Raw genomic sequence first — 22481 nt, forward strand, 5'->3', positions numbered from 1 at the left:
AAAGTAAATTCCTTGGTAAGTTCTGGTAGTCTTGGAACCATGTTGCCCATGGGGTAATCAGCTAGCTAAGTCTTCCTTAACTTGGATGTTCCTTGTTCACATCCCTGATATCATTCCTATCCTCCTCAGATCCCATTCCAAGTAAAACGTGTGCTCACCAGATCTTGTGGTTTCAAGCTTTGTTTTCAGAGGAACCCAAATTTCAAGTCCTTCCTTTTGCACTTACTGTCTCTTTTCCCATCATTTCAGACTTTTCTCCCTGCATTTTTTCCTCACTGAATACAACTGTCCTTGAAGGGAGTTGAAGCTTGTTTGTTTTGAGAGATGACTGGGATCATTTTCCTCAAGCCATACATGAAATGTAGCAAAACACTTTTCAAGTTTTTCTGTTCCCAGCCAGTCAACTACCCTTTCCTGGGAAATTTTGTTAGCAGTTTAGTCTCAGGTCTGTCAGAAACTGCATTTGTTTTCCTCCATTTCCTCCAAAGAAGTTACTGGTACCAAGCAGACTTAGTGAAATATATGTTCCAGTTAATACACTTGCACTTGGGATACATGTGAACACATTTCACCTGGCATTTATGAAAGGTGGTCATCCAGATTGCTTTTCTGGTGGCATTCTGTTTCTCACTATTCCTCTCCACAGCTAAATGATGTGAAAATATCATCTTTAGTAAATGGTATGATTGAAAGCTCCAGAAGGAATGCCAGCCCTTTCAGCTCTCTCGGTCTTATATGTAACCTCTTCTTTGGAACCTATCTTATTTTCGTATTTTTGTTTTGCATATCATTTACGAAAAACATGTTAAAGTATTTAGAAAACATCTACCAAATCTCCCATGCTGATCACCAGCTGTCCAACTCCCTACCCTTCCCGGTTTCCTTCCCATCCATCCATCACTCCATTAACTCTCCTAGGACCATCTCTTTCCGCCACCACCTTCCAGGCTCAAGGTCAAGCGGTACCAACCCCAAGATTCTACCAGTTGGTGGTTGGTTGGGTGGGAGAATGATGTCATAAAGTAGGCAGTTGAAAGGTAGAGGCTAGCCAATCAGGAGGTCAGATTCCCAAGAAGAAGACTGGATTGGATAGAGAGATAGGTAGAATGAAGCAGGCTAGGGAGATGGAATCCTACAGGACAGTTATAACAGTTTTACCTTCCTCAGACTCTTATGTTAGAAAAATACTCCCATTATAATCAAGAGCTTACACATTTCATTAACAAATCAAGAAAATTACTAAATAATCATTTATATTGCACTCTTCAACAACATCATTAGGTCTTATTATTAGTATATTTTATATAACTTTTGCAGCACAGTGGGTAGGGCATTTGCCTTGCAGGAGGCCAACCCAAAGTTTCATACACGCAACCCAAGTGCTTTAGCCCTGAGCCACATAATCAGTCATCGGTAAGTTAGCTGTAAACTACTGATATTAAATAAACAATCAGAAAATTAGACAAATAGATAAAAATGTTCACATCAATATAGACTGAGCAGTAAATCATTACAATTATGAAAAACTCCAAAATTTTATTGTCACTGAAATTTATTGTTTAAAAATCATGCTTGTATATGGACTAATGTAAATACATAATTGAAAGACTATTGTAAAATCCATTATAAATTTTTAAATGTATCAAATTTACAGGTTTACAGACCACACTATCTTCGTTGTCTACGCACCAACATCTCATTATGATGAAAGAGAAATCGAGAAGTTCTACATGGAGCTAGAGGAGTTCTATAAAGAAGACCACACCTTCTACAAGATCATTGTGGGTGATTTTAATGCCAAGATAGGACCGAGAAGATCAGCTGAAGAACTTCACATCGGGATCCATGGCCTAGAATGGAACAAACCGGGTGAGAGACTATCTGAATCCATCATGTTGACCAAGACCATTCATGGTAACTCACAGTTCCAGAAGGCAGAATCTAAATGATGGACATGGGAGTCTCCCGGTGGACGATTCCCCAACGAAATAGATCACATCATATTCAATCAATGGTTTTGCCTGACTGATGTTGCTGTTGTCCCAAAATTTCGAACGGGATCGGACCACCGTCTCCTTCGTGCAAAATTCTACTTCACAGAGCGGGGAGAAAGGGCTGAAAAGTTCAAAAAGAGAACTCCCAGAATGACCACCAACTGGGAACTCTTTGCTACTATTGCGGCAACATGGGAAGATGCCATTGTTGACAACATTGACGAGGAATACGATCGACTGGTTCAGCACCTCCATGAATTTGCGAGGAACGCCAAGAGAGAGATAGCCACTAAAAATCGCCTATCTTCGAAAACTCTTGAGCTAATTCGCCAGCGTGGTTTGGCGCATGCCTCAGGCAACCGCAAGCTAATGTCCAAGCTCGCAAAGCAGTGCAGAGATGCGAACAAGGAAGACCTCAAAGAGAGAAGAGCAGAAGTACTGGTAGATGCGGCAGAAGCCGGGAAAAGTATTCGTAACGCCTGCCTGTCCTTCGCCAACTATAAGACCAAGATGACTGCCCTCCGACGTCCCGATGGATCCATCACATCCTCCAGAACGGCAATGGAGAAGATTATCCATGACTTCTACTCAAATCTCTTCGATAGCCATGTCCACTTGCCGACATACCAAATTCCACAGGATGGATATGTAGTTCCCAAAGTTCTCCCTTCCGAAATCCGACACTCCATTTCCTCGGTAAAGAAAGAAACAGCATCCAGCCCAGACAAGGTCAGACCTGAACACCTGAAGAACCTGCAGTCAGTACTCATCAATACACTGGCTTGGCTCTTCACTCGCTACCTGTCTGAATGCAAGATTCCGTCCCAATGGAAAACCAGCAGGACCGTACTACTGTTCAAGAAGGGAGACATCCATGACATTGGCAACTATCACCCGATCTGCCTATTGTCTGTCATCTACAAGTTGTTCACTCGAGTCATCCTAAATAGGATTGGCAGAACACTAGATGAAGGACAACCATAGGAGCAAGCAGGGTTCCGCAAAGGATTCAGCACCATCGACCATATCCACACGATAACCAAGCTCATTGAGGTTTCTCGGGAGTTAAAGAGGCCGCTGTTTAATGTTCATTGATTTAAAGACGGCTTTTGCTTCTGTTGAGATGGAAGCGGTCATTGAAGCCCTAGCCAATTAGGGTATTCAAGCCCAATACATCAGGATCCTCCGTGAGCTCTATTGCGGATTCACTACCAGGATCTCACCATTCTACAAAGTAGTGATCATTGATGTCAAGAGAGGGGTGTGGCAGGGTGATACCATTTCACCGAAACTCCTCATTGCCACCCTTGAGAACATCATGCGATGACTGGAATGGGAAGGAATGGGAGTGAAGATAGATGGTCGATAATTTGTATTTTAAAAAACCATCTTCTTGGCCAATAGCAGACTATCTCTTAAATTTGACGATTTTCAAAAGTTATATAGGAGTTAGCACTCTTATTCTCTATGTTACTCAAGAATCATTTATATATTTTTCTTTTCTTTTCTTCCTTTTTTGTGGGGAGGGGAGTGCACCTAGATGTGCTCCGGGCTCACTTCCCACTCTGTATCCAGAGATCACTCCTGGCATGCTCAGGGTTCTGGGGACTGAGCTCAGGTTAGCTGCATACAAGGTACACACCCTCTACATACTGCAATAGCTGTTTGGACTATATGTTTGTTTTTTAAAATGACATTTTAATAAAACATTTTTAATAATTTTAAAAACATTTCAATAAAGCATTAATTAAAATGATTAATGCAGGCCAATACTGTTTTAATTATTGAAGTAAATTTAAAAATTAGGATCATAATTGGCAAAGCATAGAAACACAGCAAAAAGTTGATGGTATGTATCTTATTTGAAAATTTGTAACTGTAACACATTGTCATTTTCCATTTCGAGGATTAGATGAATCCATACAGTAGATTTGTTCACTCACAATGCTACATCCTCTCCTGGATGCTTATTTAAAAATACTTGCCAATGTTCCTGTTTCCAAATGTTTTGGGTACTACAATCCTGTTTGCTATTGTTAGACCTTTCTCTTGTTTTATTTTGTTTTGTTTTGTTTTATTAAACACCATGAGTTACAGTTGTGGACTTACAAGTTGTGTGCTTGGGTTTCAGTTATACAATGATTGAGTACCCACCCCAACACCAGAGCCCATTCTTCACCCCTACCACTCCCAGTATCACTCACACCCCCTATCCCCCATCCTGCCCTGCCTTTGTGGCAGGGCACTCCCTTTTCTTCTATCTTTCCTTTTCGGTGCTATAATCTGTAGGAGAGACTTTGGGTGGCAATCATGTTCTGTCTATAGACTGCTGTCAGCATGCATCTCCCATTCTGGGTGGATCTTCTCAGCACCCTTTTTTTGGTGCTCCCTTCTCTATCTGAGCTGCCTTTACCCCTAGAGTGTGAGGCTGGTATCTAAGCCATGGAGTGAAGAACCTGGTATTTATCACAGCTGTTCTTGTTGTTATTCTCTTAGTTTGCTACTTTATGTTAACCAGTTGAATGCAGTCTTTCTATGTGTGTCCCTCTCTTTCTGACTCATTTCGCTTAGCATAATATTTTCCATGCAGTACCACTTGTAAGTAAATTTCATGACTTCATTTTTTTCTAACTGCCACATAGTACTCCACTGTGTAGATGTACCAACGTTTCTGTAACCAGTCATCTATTCTCAGGCAATCGGGTTTTTTTTCCATATTCTAGCTATTGTAAATAGTACTGCAATGAAAAAATAAGTGCAGGGGTCACTTCGACTATCCTTTTTTGCTTCTCCGAGGTATATTCCCAGGAGTGGTATTGGTGGGTCAAATGGGAGCTGAAATTCTAATTTTTTGAGAATCATCTCTACTTTTTTCCGAAAGGGTTGAGCCAGTCGGCATTACCACCATCAGTGAAGGAGGGTCCCTTTGTCGCCACATCGTGCCAACAAAGGTTGCCTTTGTTTTTTTGAATGTGGGCCAGTGTCTGTGGTGTGAAATGATATCTCATTGTTGTTTTGATCCGCATCCCCCTGATGATTAAAGATGTAGAGCATTTTCTCATGTGCCTTTTAGCCATTCGGATTTCTTCTTTGATTAAGTCTCTGTTAATTTTGTTGCCCCATTTTTTGTTGGGGTTGGATGTTTTCTTCTTGTGGAGTTCAATCAGTACTTTGTATATATTTGATATCAACCCCTTCTCAGATGTGTATTTGGAGAATATCCTTCCTCATTCTGTAGACTCTCTCTGTATTTTAGTCATTGTTTCTTTTGAGGTGCAGAAGCTTCTTAGTTTAAGATATTCCCACTTGCTTGGCCAGTGATGTGACATCCTTGAAGATACCATTAGCTTCAATGTCTTGGAGGGTTTTGCCAACTTTGTCTTCAATGTACCTTATGGGTTCCGGTCTGATGTTTAGGTCTTTGATCCATTTTCATCTTACTTTTGTACATTGTGTTAGGCAGAGATCGAAGCCCAGTAGTTTGCACGTAGTCGTCCAGTTTTGCCAGCACCATTTGTTAAAAAGACTTTCCTTACTCCACTTCACATTTCTTGCCCCTTTTTCAAAGATTAGATGGTCATATGTTTGAGGGGAGATGTCAGTATATTCAACCCCATTCCATAGCTCTGGAGCTCTACCTTTTTTCCAGTATCATACTGTTTTAATTATTACTACTTTTAGTAATGTTTGAGGTTCGGGAGGTTAATTCCTCCCATTTTCTTTTAACCAAGACTTGCTTTAGCTCTTCGTGGGGGCTTTTTGTTCCATATAAATTTCAGGAGTGTTTGCTCCAATTCTTTGAAGAATGTCATGCATAACCTAATAGGGATCGCATTGAATTTGTACAGTGCTTTTGGATGTATTGCCATTTTGACAATATAAATTCTTCAGATCCATGAACAGGGGATATTTTTCTTTTTCCTCTCTTCCTCTTTTATTTCAAGAAGCAGCGTTTTGTAGTTTTCTTTGTACAGTTCCTCTACTTCATTAGTTAAACTAATTCCTATGTAGTTGATTTTCTGGCACACAAATGTGAATGGGATTGTTTTCATCTTGTCATTTTCTTCTCTCTCAGCATTTGTGTATAGTAAAGCCATGGACTTTTAGGTATTTATTTTATACCTGTAACTTTACTCTCGAGTCTATCATTTCTAGGAGTTTCTTGGTAGAGTTTTTAGGGTTCTTTAAGTATAATATCATATCATTTGCGAATAGTGAGAGCTTGATTTCTTCCTTTCCTATTTGGATGGCCTTAATCTCTTTTGCTTGCCTAATTGCTATTGCTAGTATTTCCAGTAATATGTTCAACAGCAGTTTAGAGAGTCGGAATCCTTATCTCGTTGCTGATCTTAGGGTGAACGCTCTCAGATTTTCCCCATTGAGGATGATGCTTGCTGTATTCTTGTGGTAGCTGGCTTTAACTATATTGGGGTAAGTCCCCTCTATCCCCAATTTTGCGAGGGTTTTCATCATAAACGGATGCAGGATCTTCTCAATTGCTTTCTCTACATCTATTGATATGATCATATGATTTTTATCTTTTGTTGATATGATGGATTATGTTGATTGATTTCCGAATGTTAAACCGTCCTTGCATCCCCGGGATGAATCCCACTTGGTCATGGTGTATGATCTTTTTGATGAGCTGCTGAGTTCTCTTTGCTAGTGTTTTGTTCAGAATTTTCTCATCCGTGTTCATCAGTGATATCGGCCTGTAGTTTTCTTCTCTCGTGGTGTCTTAGTTTCCATTTGGTATTAGAGAGATATGGGATTCATAGAAACTGTTTGGGAGAGTTTCTGTTTTTTCAATTTCCTCGAAAATTTTGAGGAGGACGGGCAGTAGATCCTCTTTAAATGTTTGGAAAAATTCGGTAGTGAATCCGTCTGGACCTGGGCTTTTGTTTTTGGGAAGAATTTTAATTACAGTTTCAATTTCATTTTTATGACTAGGTCTATTCAGGTATTTTATATCCTCTTGACTCATTTTTGGGAGATTATAGGAATCCAGGAATTTATCCATTTCTTCTAACTTCTCTTTTTTCTTGGCATACAGACTTTCAAAGTAGTCTCTGATGATCTTTTGAATTTCTTTGGTTTCCATTGTGATATCTCCATTTTTATTTCTGATTCGGTTTATTAGTTTTCTCTCTCTCTGTTTCTTTGTGAGTGATGCTAGTGGTTTATCTATCTTGTTTATTTTCTCAAAGAACCAGCTCTTGGTTTCATCGATCTTTCGGATTGTTTCTTAGGTTTCCATGTCGTTGATTTCTGCTCTAAGTTTTATGATCTCTGTCCTTCTGTCCGATTTAGGCTCCTTTTCTTGATCCTTTTATAAGATCTTGAGCTGTGAAATAAGTTGCTTATGTGCATCTTTTCTTCCGTCCATAGATATGCTTGCAGAGCTATGAATTTTCCCCTTAATAGGGCTTTAGCTGCATTCCATAAGCTCTGGTAGTTCGTGTCTTCGTTCTCATTTGTTTCCAGGTATCTTTTGATTTCTTCCTTGACGTCCTTCTTGACCCACACATTGTTCAGCAGTGACTTGGTTATTTTCCAGGTGTTCGATTTGGTTGTCCGTGTCTGTGTGTGATTCACATCTATCCTCAGTGCATCATGGTCTGAAAAGATTGTTCATACTCTTTCTATCTTCCTGATTCTATTGAGGTATGTTTTGTGGCCTAGCACATAGTCGATTTTGGAAATTGTTCCAGGAGCACTGGAGAAGAATGTGTATTCTTTCTTTGGGGCGTGTAAAGCCCTGTATAGGTCTATAAGTCCTTTCTCTTCTATTTCTTCATTCAAAGCCAATGTTTCCTTGCTGAGTTTTGTTCTTGTTGATCTATCCAGAGGTGATAAGGCGATGTTGAAGTCTCCATCTACTATTGTGTTGCTAGCACTCTCCTCTTTAAAATCTGTTAGCAGTTGTTTTAAGTATCTAGCTGTTCCTTCATTAGGTACTTATACATATAAGAGTATGATTTCTTCCTGTTGTATGTATCACTTGATGAAGAGAAAGTGGCCTTGGCTGTCCCTTCTAATCTTTTTTCAGCCTGACATTAATGTTGTCGGATAATAGTGTGGCCATCCTAGCTTTTGTGATGGAGCTGTTTGCTTGCAGGATTGTTTTCCATCCTTTCACTTTGAGTCTGTGTTTGCTCTGATTGTTCAGATGAGTTTCTTGTAGATAGAAGAATGCTGATTTCAGTTTCTGGATCCATTTTGCCACTCTGTGTCTATTGGTTGGTGCATTTAGACAGTGACATTAAGGGAGAGTATTGTCATGGGGTTTTCTGCCATCTTCCTGTAGGAGTTGTTTGTGTTTACACGTGTTTTCCTTCTTTTCTTACAGGAGCCCCTTTAGTTCTTCTTTTAGATTTGGTTTTGAGTGTATGAAGTTCCTGAGTTTGTGTTTATCTAAAAAGTGGTGCATCGTTCCATCGAATTTGAGTGAGAGTTTAGCTGGATAGAGTATTCTCGGTGAGGCGTTCATTTCTTTGAATTTTTTCACTATATACAACCATTGCCTTCGGTTTTGAGGGTTTCCACTGATAGGTCTGCTGTGAATCTAAGGGGTGCTCCTTTGTATGTAATTTCCTTCTTTGACCTTGCTGCTTGTAATATTGTGTCTCTGTCCACAGCATCCATCGTTCTGACTATGATATGCTTGGAGTGTTTTTTCTGGGGTCTCTTTTAGCTGGTACCCTTCTGGCTCCTTGGATCTGGATGTCTGCTTTCCTTAACTCTGGGAACTTTTCAGCAATGGTTTCTTTTACTCTAGCTTTTTCATTGGGGTTGTTTCCCTGTCCTTCTGGTAAACCAATAATTGTAATGTTGTTCCTCGTGGCGTCATCCACTATGTCTCTGATTCTACTTAGAGCCATTTTGAGGTCTTTTCCTATTGCTTGTTCTTCCCAGTGGGATTTCTGTTGCTCATCTTCAAGCTCGCTGATCCTCTCGTCAGCTGCACTTATCCTATTGCTCAGGGCACTTACTAACTTTCTGATTTCATCCACTGAATCCTTTATTTGTGAATCTTCTTTTTGTAGCTTTTTAAAATTCTGTTCTCTTTTCTTCTTGTATTTTCTTGGCTCTCTTTTCTGATCCCAGGGTCACTCCCACCCAGGATCCTGGAATGAAGAAGAGCAATGGAAAATCCCATGTAGCTGCTTCAGGTTTCCCCTGCTGGAGGGTGTCCAGTTTTGCAGGAAAAGGCGGGGGGCTGGGGGTGAGGAGTGGAGGAGTGGTGAACCGGCTGGTGCTCCCTCTACGCACCTGGAGGGGAGGGTCTGATAAGGTGATGGATAGTCCAAAGGAGCTGCTGCAGGTTTTCCCCGCAGGTGTACTCCTGTGGAGGGTGTCGAGTTCAGCGGGAAAAGGCACGGGGCTCTTGTTTTATTTTTACTTTATGTTCCAATCTTAATGGTATCACCAGCTACTCAGTCAACCTAGCTAAACCCTAAAGTCTCTTCCACTTTCTCCTGCACAAGTCTCTGCTTTCTGACAAAAGGGAGGACCTCAGAATGCTGACAGAAATCTAATACCCAGGGCCGCACGAGATAGTGTAGTGCTTATGAAACTTGTCTCACATTCACTCAATTTGACTCCCAGCACCACCTGATTGCCAGAGTATCAAAGGCTGTATAGCCTCAGAGGACCCCAAGCACCATAGCCACGTTTTCTGAAAATTGTCTGTGGGGCCCCCACACCTCCTGAGCATTGCTTTACAGACTCTCCCAGCAACCAAAAAATATGTAGTGCCCCAGAAACATGTACTTGTCTTAAATAGGGAGCCTCACTTGAGGTGAGGTTCACAAGGAAATATTGCATGAAAACATAAATCAAAGAGCAGGGGAGACAGTGTAAATCATGTGAGTACAGATCATATATTTGGTGAAATGTGTGAAGATTCAGATGCCCTAGGCTTCGCACCAGGGATATTCCTTCAAAAATGTCCCAATATACTGGAAAGGTTCTAGAACATTAGATGACTGAAACTCAATTATGAGCAACTTTGTAACTTTGTATCTCTTGGTAATTCTAATCGTTAAAGTAAATTTTGAATACAACCATCAAATTTACCTTTTTACTACTAAATGTGAAAGGTAAAGGCCCAAAAAGGTAAAGGCCCTCCCGTTGATCGTCGATTTGCTCGAGCGGGCCCAGTAACGTCTCCATTGGAGACTTTGTCGTTACTGTGTCTGGCATATCAAATACTCTCGGTAGCTTGCCGGGCTCTCCGAGAGGGGCGGAGGAATCGAACTCGGGTCGGCCATGTTGGCCGCTTGTAAGGCAAATGCCCTACCCGCTGTGCTAGTGTGACACTTGCCAGGAAATGTCCTCCCTTGCATTTTTCTCATGATACTTATTAGTACTTCACTCTTCTGTTTCTTCCCTTTACTCATGCCAAATCTTCCCATCTCCCTTGTAAGCTCCTGAAACATTATCCATTCAACATTGGTGCACGTTGCCACTGCTCCTCTTGAGGTCTTGTGCATGAACTGATTCTAAAACATAACATAGCTGCAATTACAGTATTCATGCCAAAGACATCCCCCAACACCCTACACCCACCCCCAGTGTGTCTCTATGGCAGGCTCTTTAATTCTTTCTCTCTGTCTCCTTTTTAGTTTGTGCATTAAGGGTCTCGTACAGGTACTAAGGGGTCATCATGTTTGTTCAAGGAATTTAGCATTTTTATCAGGAAGGTAAGCCTGGAGTAGCTTTGAGGTATGGAAATGAATGCTGAGGCTTCCATAAGTACAGGGCAGTGGGGGTGGGATTCCCATTCTGCCCAGAGAAAGCCTGGAGATTTCAGTCACAAAACCCGCATATCCGAATTTTCAGCTTTTATATTTCAGTGAGAGCCATCCTGAGACGATGGAAACCAGAGGAGAGCATGGTGGCGATTTTGGATTGTGGGAGAAAGTGGCTGCACTGGGTTCTGGTTGGGTGGGCACCAAACTAACCTGCCTCCCTCCGATTTACCCTAGTGTGTTCAGCCTTTTGCAGGTCCAAGGTTAACAGTGGCTGTTGATATGTTCCAGATTTGTCTATGGGTCTCTGAAACAAAACCAATGCATTAGCTTGTATAGCTGAGCCAGGGGTGGTTTGTGAACATGGCTCCCACATATCTTTTGGGAGTTTAATTTCTCGGGAAATGTAGTCCTGAGTTGTTGGAAGCCAGCCAGAGGCACAGTGGCCATTTGAGGTTATCAGGAAGCATGAAGACACCATCAGACTGTTGATGTACTCACCTGAGGGTACAGGTTGACTTCCTGCAGGCACTGCACCACCAGACTAACAAATATTCTTTGAATTAATGAACGAATAATCAACATTTTCAAAATGTGTCTCTTTCTTGCATTTTAGAAGGGTAACTTCTAACAGGAAAATAATCTTCATGGTATAATCAAGACCTACGATTTATTATTAATATATTTAATAAAAACTACACATTTTGGAAATTTATACAATGAAATTCTTTTAAATTATCTGTCTTCATAATTTACTTGTAAATTACTAAGATATCACTGTTTATTCCACAGTTCTTAGCATAGAAATTTACAGACAGAATGTGCTAAGTAAAAATTAATTTTGGCACTTCTGTTCAATGTAGTACTGGAAGTACTTGGAAGAGAAAATAGATAAGAAAAAGATATTAAGGGTTTTTCATGTTTGAAAGTTAGAAATCATCTCTCACTATTCACAGAAGATATCATACTATATTCAGAGAATACTAAAATCTCTACGAAAAATTCCCAGAGACAATAGACATTTATAGTAAAATTGCAGGCTATAAACTCAATACCCAAAAGTCTATGGCTTTTTTATATGCAAGTAATGAGAGAGAAGAAAGTGACATGAAAAAGCAATCCCATTCACAATCGTGCCGCAGAAAATTAAGAACCTTGGAATCAGCTTAACTAAAGAGGTAAAGGACCTATACATCAGGAAATTAAAAAAGACACGAGGAAATGGAAACATATATACTGCATATGGAATGGGAGATTTAACATTGTCAAAATGGCAATTCTCCACGAAGCATTGTAAAAATTCAACTTGATCCCTATAAAGATACCCATGACATTCTTCAAAGAAATTGATCAAGCACTCCTGAAATTCACATGGAACAACAAACGCACACGAATAGGGGAAAAGACAATGGAGGCATCACCTTCCCCAACCGCAAACTCTACTACAAACGATAATAATGAGAACAGCATGGGACTGAAACAAAGGCAGAGCTGCAGACCAATGGAAAAGGATTGAATATACTGACACACACCCTCAAATATATAATCATCTAATCTTTGATAAGGGAGCAAGAAATGTGAAGTGGATCAAGAGAGTCCTCCTGAAAAAACGTTGCAGAAAAAACTGGAAAGCTACATGCAAAAAAATGGCTCAGACCTCTACCTAACACCATGCACAAAAGTCAGATAAAAATGGGTCAAAGGCCTCAACATCAGACTAGAATCCCTCAGGTTCATTGATGACAAGGTCGGCAAATCCCTCCACGACATTGAAGCTAAAGGTATCTTCAAATATAACATGCCACTTGCCAAGCAACTGGAAACAGAGATAAACAAAGGGGACTATCTTAAATTAAGCAGCTTCTGTACCTCAAAAGAAACAGTGACCAGAAACAAAGACTCCGCCATGCAGGCAAAATACTCACAGAAGCCTACCAGGTCCTCTGAGAGTGAGAACTGGAAAATCAGAGTTGCTGTCTTCTAAATAAGATCCAGTCTCTGGATGTTGGCCATTGATGGCATTACATGGATCCAGGGGCAGTTCGTGGTTGTAGCACTTAATTATTAGAAGATGGGGGATCTGGAAGGAGGGGGCACAGTCTTGATCTGAGCAGCCATGGAGTTCTCATCCCCCAGTCCCGCACATCTGGGTTCCTCTTTCAGTTCCTTCATGCATGACGCTCCTTCAAGCTTGGGAAGGGTGGTCTTAAGCGTACCTATGGCTGGTTGCAGAGGTCTTCAGCTGCCGGGGCTCTAATCCGGTCGGTGAGGGAAATTCACCCCAGCACCTCCAAGGGGCCTCGGTGAGGAAAGCCATGTCCGAGGTCAGGACACTGTCGTTTTAGACATATTTGGAATTAATTTTAGATCGAAAAGTACACATCATTCAAAATACTTATGTGCTTAGTAATAAATTACTACACACTTTTTCAATCACCTCAGAGACCCCACTCTGCTCAGAGAACTAGATTTTTAATTACAGGTCTGTTTTGCCCATGTGTCATGACTGAAAATCACTATCAGTAGATATGAAACTCACTATACACAAAGATGCACACAGGTTACTTTGAGTCATCTATGTTGTTAATGTGAGTTGGCCATTAAACTTCACTGAGACCCTTTGTTCTGTCCTTTATAGGAGCCTCATGAGTCTCACCTTCCGTTCAAGTTGAACTTGTAATAAGGTGGAATGAAATCATCAATATGATCCTCACCTCATCCTTCAGGAGAAAAATCCTACATACATTCAAAGTGGTCAAAGTGCAGACAACACCATCCACCTTTTCCTGGAGATGTACACAGGACTGAGGTGAGAACAGCAAAAGGCTCTATTTTAATGTTCTTAATGAAGGATTCAGGGAACAGCATTAAACAAACTCATATACCATCTTCCAAAAGAATTATTTTGTAAAACTGATGCCTAGGGTATGGTAAACGATAATATACTAAAAACCATATTTTTATTTCTGGGACATTAAAGTTTTAAATCTATTTATTCATGCTGCTTTGAAATACATTCCTTGATTAGGAATCATTGTCTGCCATAGGAGTGAGGAAGGACAACACTCAAAGTAATAAGAAGCGAAAAATATGGAAAAATTTACTCCTACTAGGTTTGATAACACATATACTAAAATGGAAATGATACAATGATGAGCATGGTCCTTGCACAGAGATAACATGCAAACTTGTAAAGCATTCCATATTTTTGTTGCAAGAAGAATGAATAGGTCTACTTTAAGGTAATACAATCCCCAGAAGTACAAAAATTCTACATAAAGAGAGCACAAATCCCCAAAACAACAATCTCTCTCAATGTCAATGGACTAAATGTGACAATTCAGAGGCACAGAATAGGAAGATGAATTAGAAAACTGAACCCAACATTCTGCTTCCTGCAAGAAACATGTCTGAACAATCAAAGCACCCATGGGCTAAAGGTAAAAGGCTGGGAAACAAGTTTTCAAGAAAATATCACCTCCACAAAGCTGGAGTGGCCATACTAGTATCAGACCACATGGACTTCAGGCTAAAGTTTATCAGAGACAGTGAAGGTCATTTCTTAATGATCATGGGATATGTACATCAGAAAGAACTCACCTTCCTCAATGTATATGATCCTAATGACAGACCAGCAAAATACGTTAAAACAACTTCTAATAAACTTATAGAAAAACATTGATAGCAACACAATACTAGTAGTAGATTTCAACACTTCTTTGTCACTTCTCGATAGATCAAACAGACTGAAGCTCAGCAAGGAAATATTTTCTTTAAGGGAAGTAATGAACAACCGTTGGCTTAGGGAAGAAATCAAAGAGGAAATAAAAAGTTTCTAGAAACAAATGAGAATGAGGACACGAGCTACCATAACTTGTGGGACACAGCAAAAGCAGTGTTAAGAGGAAAGATTATAGCTCTGCCAGATTTCATCAGGAAGAAAGAAAGGGCCTACCTGAATAAATTAGAGCTCAAGATTTTGGAAAATAGGTTCAGCATAAGAGAAGGAACACATGGAGGGTGCGGGATCCCGGAGGAAAAAAAAAAAAACAGGTTCCAAAAAGAGCCGAGATCACCGGCAATTTCCAGATGGAGTAGGTGCCGCATCCCGCCCCCCCCAGATGGAACCCGGTGACCAGAATCCTCTACAAACACAGTTCGAGTATGCGGGAACGAGGACTTTTCCTCAAATCTGCCGGACTACACCTCCCAGGTAACCTCTGATCCCGGAAGTCACGCCCACAGCCCGCCCCCCACCGCCATCTTTGAAGCGTTCAGCATAAGAGAAGGAACACATGGAGGGTGCGGGATCCCGGAGGGATAAAAAAAAGAAAAAACAGGTTCCAAAAGGAGCCGAGATCACCGGCAAGTTCTAGATGGAGTAGGTGCCGCATCCCGCCTCCCCCAGATGGAACCCCGGTGACCAGAAGCCTCTACAAACACAGCTCGAGTATGCGGGAACGAGGACTTTTTCTCAAAACCGCGCGGCCGCGTGGACATCTCTCTATATACAAAGTGATCAATGAGAAGTAAACCACCCAATCTCTCTCCCTGAAAATCAGAGTTAAGTTTGGAGCACGGCCACAGCCCCAGAAACACAAGGACTTAATGCAGAACCCAGCAGCTTAGAGCAGAAAAGTGAACGGACGATGAGTGAACCCAGGTCATCATTTCTGCCCAGAGGGGAAAGAGTGTTGCCCCATTCGCCCTCTCTTCTCTGGAAAGAAGGATGGTGGCCGCATGGGAGCCTTGTGGACAGCAGGTATGAGCCAGGGGTGTGGGGGGGCGACTAAAACCTCACGAGAAGGGGGGCGTTCCGGTCCGTCCTTCACGCCCTACCGAGGTCAACAGTTGCCCCCCACGAGCGGCTCCCCAGCACGGCCACAGTCCCAGAAGCACAAGGGCTTAATGCAGAACCCAGCAGCTTGGAGCAGAAAAGTGAAAGGACTATGCATTAATCCAGGCAATCATTTCTGCCCAGAGGGGAAAGGGTGTTGCTTCCTTCCGCCCTCCTCCCTCTGGAAAGAAAGATGGCAGCCACATGGGAGCCTTGTGGACAGCAGGTATGAGCCGGGGGTGTGGGGGCGACTAAAACCTCATGGGAAGGGGGGCGTTCCGGTCCGTCCTTCACGCCCTACCGAGGTCACCCGTTGCCCCCCACGAGCGGCTCTCCAGCACAGCCAAAGCCCCAGAAGCACAAGGACTTAATGCAGAACCCAGCCGCTTGGAGCAGAAAAGTGAACGGACTATGCATTGATCCAGCCCATCAAGTCTGCCGGAGGGGAAAGGGTGTTGCCCCATTCGCCCTCTCCTCTCTGGAAAGAAAGATGGCGGCCACATGGGAGCCTTGTGGACAGCAGGTATGAGCCAGGAGTGTGGGGGCGACTAAAACCTCATGGGAAGGGGGGCGTTTCGCTCCTCCCTTCACGCCCTACCGAGGCCACCGGTTGCCCCCCGCGAGCGGCTCTCCAGCACGACCACGACTCCAGAACACAGAAACCAATTTCTTAACTATCTGACTTTCAGTAGAAATACTTCCAGGGTCAATAGGAAAAATAGCAGAAATCCAAAACCAACATTTAATTCTTGAACCCAGCTGTAGAAAGCAAATCACTTCACAATGCTTTTTCAGCATGTCTGATTTGGGGGGGGTATAAACTCTAAATAATAGTGGTGAATCTTTTATTGAAACAATGAATCTAATCAAAGCAGATAGAGTGTTAACTAGAATTCATCTGGCTCACAGGGACGGGGAGGGGTGGGGGGTGGGGTTTTATTGGGGTTCTTCATGGTAAAAAATAAGTATTGGTAAAGGGAAATGTGTTTGATATTTGCATGACTGAGACCTAAACCTGAAAGCTTTGTAACCTTTCCCACAGTGATTCAATAAATAAATTAAAAAAATAAATAAATAAATAAAAAGATTTTGGAAAATAACCAACAAAAGTAGTCCAAACTAGGCTGGAGGAAGGAAATAATAAAACTTGTACCAAACATCAATGAGCTAGAATCCCAAAACACAATCCAGAAGACCAATAAGAACAAAAACTGTTTCTTTGAGAAAATAAATAAGATCAATAAACCATGAGAAGCCTCTCAAAGAAACAAAGAGAAGGAATTCTAATAAATCGAATCAGAAATGCAAAGGGGAGTATCCTAATAGAAAGTACAGAAATCCATAGGATCATCAGAGATTATTTTGAGAATCTTTGCAGCAGGAAATGAGAGAATCTTGAATAAATTGATAAATTATTGGATTCCAATTACCTCCCAAGGCTGAACCAAGAAGATTTGGAATACTTGAACCTATCACTACCAAGGAAATTGAAATGATGGTCAAAATTATACCCCCAAACAGAATCCAGGGCCCAGATGGATTCAATTGTGAACTATTTCAAACCTTTAAAGAGGAACTGCTTCCAACATTTTTAAGATTTTCCAGGAAATTGAAGAAACATAAATACTCCCAAATAGTTTCTATGAGGCAAAGATCACCCTAATACTCAAATCGACAGAGACACCACAAAAAAAAGGAAATTGCAGACCTATTTCCTTTGTGAATACAGATACAAAAATTTTCAAGAAAATTCCAGCAAAGAGAATCTAGAGACTCAACAAAAGATCACACACTATGACCAAGTAGGTTTAGCTTGGGGATGCAAGGATGGCTTAACATTCTCTAGTCAATCAACAGAATACACCATCTCAATAAAATAAAGATAAAAGTCCTATGATCATATCAATAGATGTAGATAAAGCATTTGATGAGATCCAGCACCCATTCATGATGAAAAACTCTCAACAAAATGGGAGTTGAAAGTACTTTCCTCAATCTAGTCAAAGCAAATTACCACAAACCCATAGCAAGTATTATTCTCAACGGGGAAAAACCAAAGGCTTGGAGCAGAAATCAATGAAATAGAATTCCAGAATACAATCAGGCACAAAAAAAGTTACCCACTCTCAACACTCCTATTCTTCATAGTACTTGAAGTACTTGCCATATGATTTTGGTAAAAAAAAAAGATATCAAGGGCATCCATATAAAAAAGGAAGAACTCAAGCTTTTACTATTTGGAGATAACATGATATTATACTTAGAAAATCCCAAAGAATCTCCAAAAAAGCTCCTGGGAACAATAGATTTGTTTAGTAAAGTAGCATATTACAAAATCAATATCTGGTACTACATGGTTTTCCCATATATTAATAATGAAAGAGAAAAAAGAGATAGAGAAAAACAATCCCATTCACAATAATACCTCAGAAAATAGAGTACAATAGAATCAACTAAAAAGGTTAAGGAACTATACAAAAAAAAAAAAAAAAAACCTGACGGGCACAGAGGCCCAGCTCTGGGCAACAAAGCTGAACGGCTGCAATTCCAACAGGTACAGCCTGCCCCCAAGGGCCTGGGTCCCTTTCTGGGCACGCGCAGCTAGAAACAGCCCCTAGACAGCCGGTTTTCAACCCCTGATCTGCGTGGGACGGGCACAGAGGCCCAGCTCTGGGCAACAAAGCTGAAAGGCTGCAATTCCAACAGGTACAGCGCGCCCCCAAGGGCCTGGGTCCCTTTCTGGGCACGCGCAGCTAGAAACAGCCCCTAGACAGCCGGTTTTCAACCCCTGATCTGCGTGGGACGGGCACAGAGGCCCAGCTCTGGGCAACAAAGCTGAACGGCTCCAATTCCAACAGGTACAGCCTGCCCCCAAGGGCCTGGGTCCCTTTCTGGGCACGCACAGCTAGAAACAGCCCCTAGACAGCCGGTTTTCAACCCCTGATCTGCGTGGGACGGGCACAGAGGCCCAGCTCTGGGCAACAAAGCTGAATGGCTCCAATTCCAAACAGGAGACCTTCCCAACTCCTCGCCCAGTACCAGGGACTCTTTCCGGAGCCACGGCCGCGTAATATTTTCCCACTACATATGCCATAGGAGCCATAAGCTACCTTCTTAGATGGAAACTTCTCTATTTTAGCTCAGCCACTAGAAACACAGTACCCAATAACTCATAAGCCTATCTTAACTCACACTGCATATCAAGCAGAATAGTAATAGTGAACGTGAAGGACTAAACCACACTCTCACAATGGTAAAGCAACGCAAAAGCCCACCAAACTTTCATATTGAAGAGTCGAGCCCAGATGACACCAACAGTACTGTAGTGTTAGACAACCTCTCCGACAAGGAATTCAGAAGGGAGCTACTTAGGATGCTTAGGGAATTAAAGGAAACAATGGAAAACAATGCCAATAGAAGACAAGAGGATCTAAAGGCAGAAATGAAGAAATTGCAATCAGAAATGTCAGACCTGAAAAATCTCGTAGGCGAATTGAAAAGCTCAGTAGAAGGCCTCAGCAGCAGAATAAGAGCGGCTGAGAAGAGAATCAGTGAGCTCGAAGATGAAGTTCAGAGACTCTCCAGAAAAGAGCAGAAAATGGAAAAGAGACTCACAATTTGGGAACAGATGGCAAGAGAAGATCGTGATGAAGCCAAGAGGGGTAACATAAGAATTATTGGAGTCCCAGAGGGAAAGGAAGAAAACCTCGATGAAGAAGAAACTGTCAAAGAAATCATTGCTACAACATTTCCAGAGCTGAAGAAAACTTGTGACCACATTCAGGAGGCCCGAAGGGTACCAGCTAGAAGAAATCCGAATAAAAATACCCCAAGAGACATTCTGATCAAAATGACCAAAACCTTAGACAGAGACAAAATTCTGAAAGCAGCAACATCGAAGAAAGAAATCTCTTACAAAGGAGCATCCTTAAAATTCACAGCTGATTTTTCTGATGAAACCCTCATGGCCCGAAAACAGTGGTGGGACATAGTAAAAAAACTCAATGAAATAAATGCCTCCCCAAAAATACTTTTCCCAGCAAGACTCTCATTCATAATAGAAGGAACAACACACAGTTTCACAGACAAACAACAGCTCAGGAACTTCATAGACTCAAAACCATGGTTACAAGAACAACTAAATGGGCTACTTTAAGGCAAGAAAGGCCCCTCAAATACACCAAACTTTAACATAACAATGGGACAAAATCCCATAACAATAATCTCTCTCAATGTCAATGGGCTAAACGCACCAATTAAAAGACATAGAGTGGCAGGATGGATTAGAAAATTGAACCCAACATTCTGCTGCCTGCAAGAAATGCATCTCAATAGTCAAAGCAAACACAGACTCAGAGTCAAAGGCTGGAAAACAATCCTACAGGCAAACAGCTCCCATAAAAAAGCTGGGGTAGCCATCCTTATATCAGACCACATCGATTTCAGAGTGAGGAAGGTCATAAGAGACAGTGAAGGCCATTTCTTATTGATCAGAGGATCTGTACAACAGGAAGAACTTACAATAATAAATGTATATGCACCTAATGAGAGACCAGCAAAGTACTTAAAACAACTACTCATAGATTTGGTAAAAGACATCAATAGCAACACAATACTAGTGGGAGACTTCAACACTGCTTTGTCACCTCTTGATAGATCAACCAGACTCAAGCTTAGCAAGGACATACTTCATTTGAGGGAAACAATGGAAGAAAGGGACTTAGTAGATATATACAGGACACTTCATCCACGAAAAGTTGAATACACATTCTTCTCAAGCGTACATGGAACATTCTCCAAGATAGACCACATGCTGAGCCACAAAACATGCCTCCATAAAATTAAGAAGGTAGAGATTGTATCAACAATCTTCTCAGACCATAATGCGCTGAAATTAGAAGTAAATCACACACAAAAACAGAAAAGTAAATCAAACACCTGGAAATTAAACAGCGCACTATTGAACAACGAGTGGATTAGACAGGAAATCAAAGAGGAAATCAAAAGATTCCTAGAAACGAATGAAAATGAGAACACGAGTTAGCAAAACTTATGGGACACAGCAAAGGCTGTGTTAAGAGGAAAGTTTATAGCTCTACAAGCATTCCTCAGGAAGGAGGAGTGAGCACACATAAGTAACCTAACCTCACAGCTTAAGAGCTTGGAGAAGGACCAAAAAAAGGAGCACAACCCGAACAGGAGAAAGGAAATAATAAAACTCAGAGCAGAGATTAACGAGATGGAAACCCAAAAAACAATCCGAAAGATCAATGAAACCAAAAGCTGGTTCTTCGAGAAAATTAACAAGATCGATAAGCCTCTAGCAAAACTCACAAAGAAAGGGAGAGAGAAAACCCTAATAAACCGAATCAGAAATGAAAAGGGGGTCATTACAACAGAAACCACAGAAATTCAGAGGATCCTCAGGGAGTACTTTGAGAAGCTTTATGCCACGGAACATCAAAACCTCGAGGAAATGGATAAATTCCTAGACTCCTACAGACTCCCAAGGCTGAATCAAGAAGACCTGGAATACCTGAACAGACCTATCACCATCAAGGAAATTGAAATGGTAATAAAAAGTCTCCCCAAGCACAAAAGTCCTGGCCCGGATGGATTCACTAGTGAATTCTTCCAAATCTTTAAAGAGGACTTACTCCCGATGCTCTTTAAGCTTTTCCACGAAATTGAAATATCAAAAACACTTCCGAACAGTTTCTACGAAGCAAATATCACACTGATACCAAAAGCAGACAGAGATACCACAAAGAAAGAGAATTACAGGCCAATATCCCTGATGAACACAGATGCAAAGATCCTCAACAAACTACTAGCAAATAGAATCCAACTACTCATCAAAAAGATCATACACCATGACCACGTAGGATTCATCCCAGGGATGCAAGGATGGTTTAACATTCGGAAATCAATCAACATAATCCACCATATCAACAAAAGAAAAGATAAAAAGCATATGATCATATCAATAGATGCAGAGAAAGCATTTGATAAGATCCAGCACCCATTTATGACGAAAACCCTAGCCAAAATGGGTATAGAGGGGACCTTCCTCAACATAATTAAAGCCATCTACCACAAGCCTACAGCAAGCATCATCCTCAATGGGGAAAAACTGAGAGCCTTCCCTCTAAGATCAGGGACGAGACAGGGATGCCCACTCTCTCCACTGCTGTTCAATATAGTACTGGAAGTACTTGCAATAGCGATTAGGCAGGAAAAATATATTAAGGGCATTCAGGTAGGAAAGGAAGAAATCAAGCTCTCACTATTCGAAGATGATATGATACTCTACTTAGAGAACCCAATAACTTCCACCAAAAAACTCCTAGAAACAATAGACTCGTATTGTAAAGTTGCAGGTTATAAAATCAATACCCAAAAGTCCATGGCTTTCCTATACGCAAACAGTGAGAGAGAAGAAAGCAACATGAAAAAAACAATCCCATTCACAATTGTGCCCCAGAAAATCAAGTACCTAGAAATCAGCGTAACTAAGGAAGTAAAGGACCTGTACAAAGAAAACTACAAAACGCTACTTCAGGAAATAAAAGAGGACATGAGGAAATGGAAAGATATCCCCTGCTCATGGGTCGGGAGACTTAACATTGTCAAAATGGCAATACTACCGAAAGCATTGTATAAATTCAATGCAATCCCTATAAGGATACCCATGACATTCTTCAAAGAAATGGAGCAAACACTCTTGAAATTTATATGGAACAATAAGCCCCCACGAATAGCTAAAGCAATTCTTGGGAAAAAGAAAATGGGAGGAATCAACCTCCCGAACTTCAAACTGTACTACAAAGCAGTAATAATTAAAACAGCATGGTACTGGAACAAAGGCAGAACTGCAGACCAATGGAACAGGGTTGA

At 41.3% G+C, this 22481-nt stretch overlaps 1 pseudogene; it reads left to right on the forward strand.

Moving 5' to 3' along the window:
* The first annotated feature begins 13860 nt into the window (after positions 1–13860).
* Positions 13861–13957, forward strand: LOC130040987 (uncharacterized; annotated as a pseudogene).
* Positions 13958–22481: the final 8524 nt, after the last annotated feature.

Source organism: Sorex fumeus, unplaced genomic scaffold (assembly GCF_029834395.1).
Source record: "Sorex fumeus unplaced genomic scaffold, SorFum_2.1 ptg000095l, whole genome shotgun sequence".
NCBI lineage: Eukaryota > Metazoa > Chordata > Mammalia > Eulipotyphla > Soricidae > Sorex > Sorex fumeus.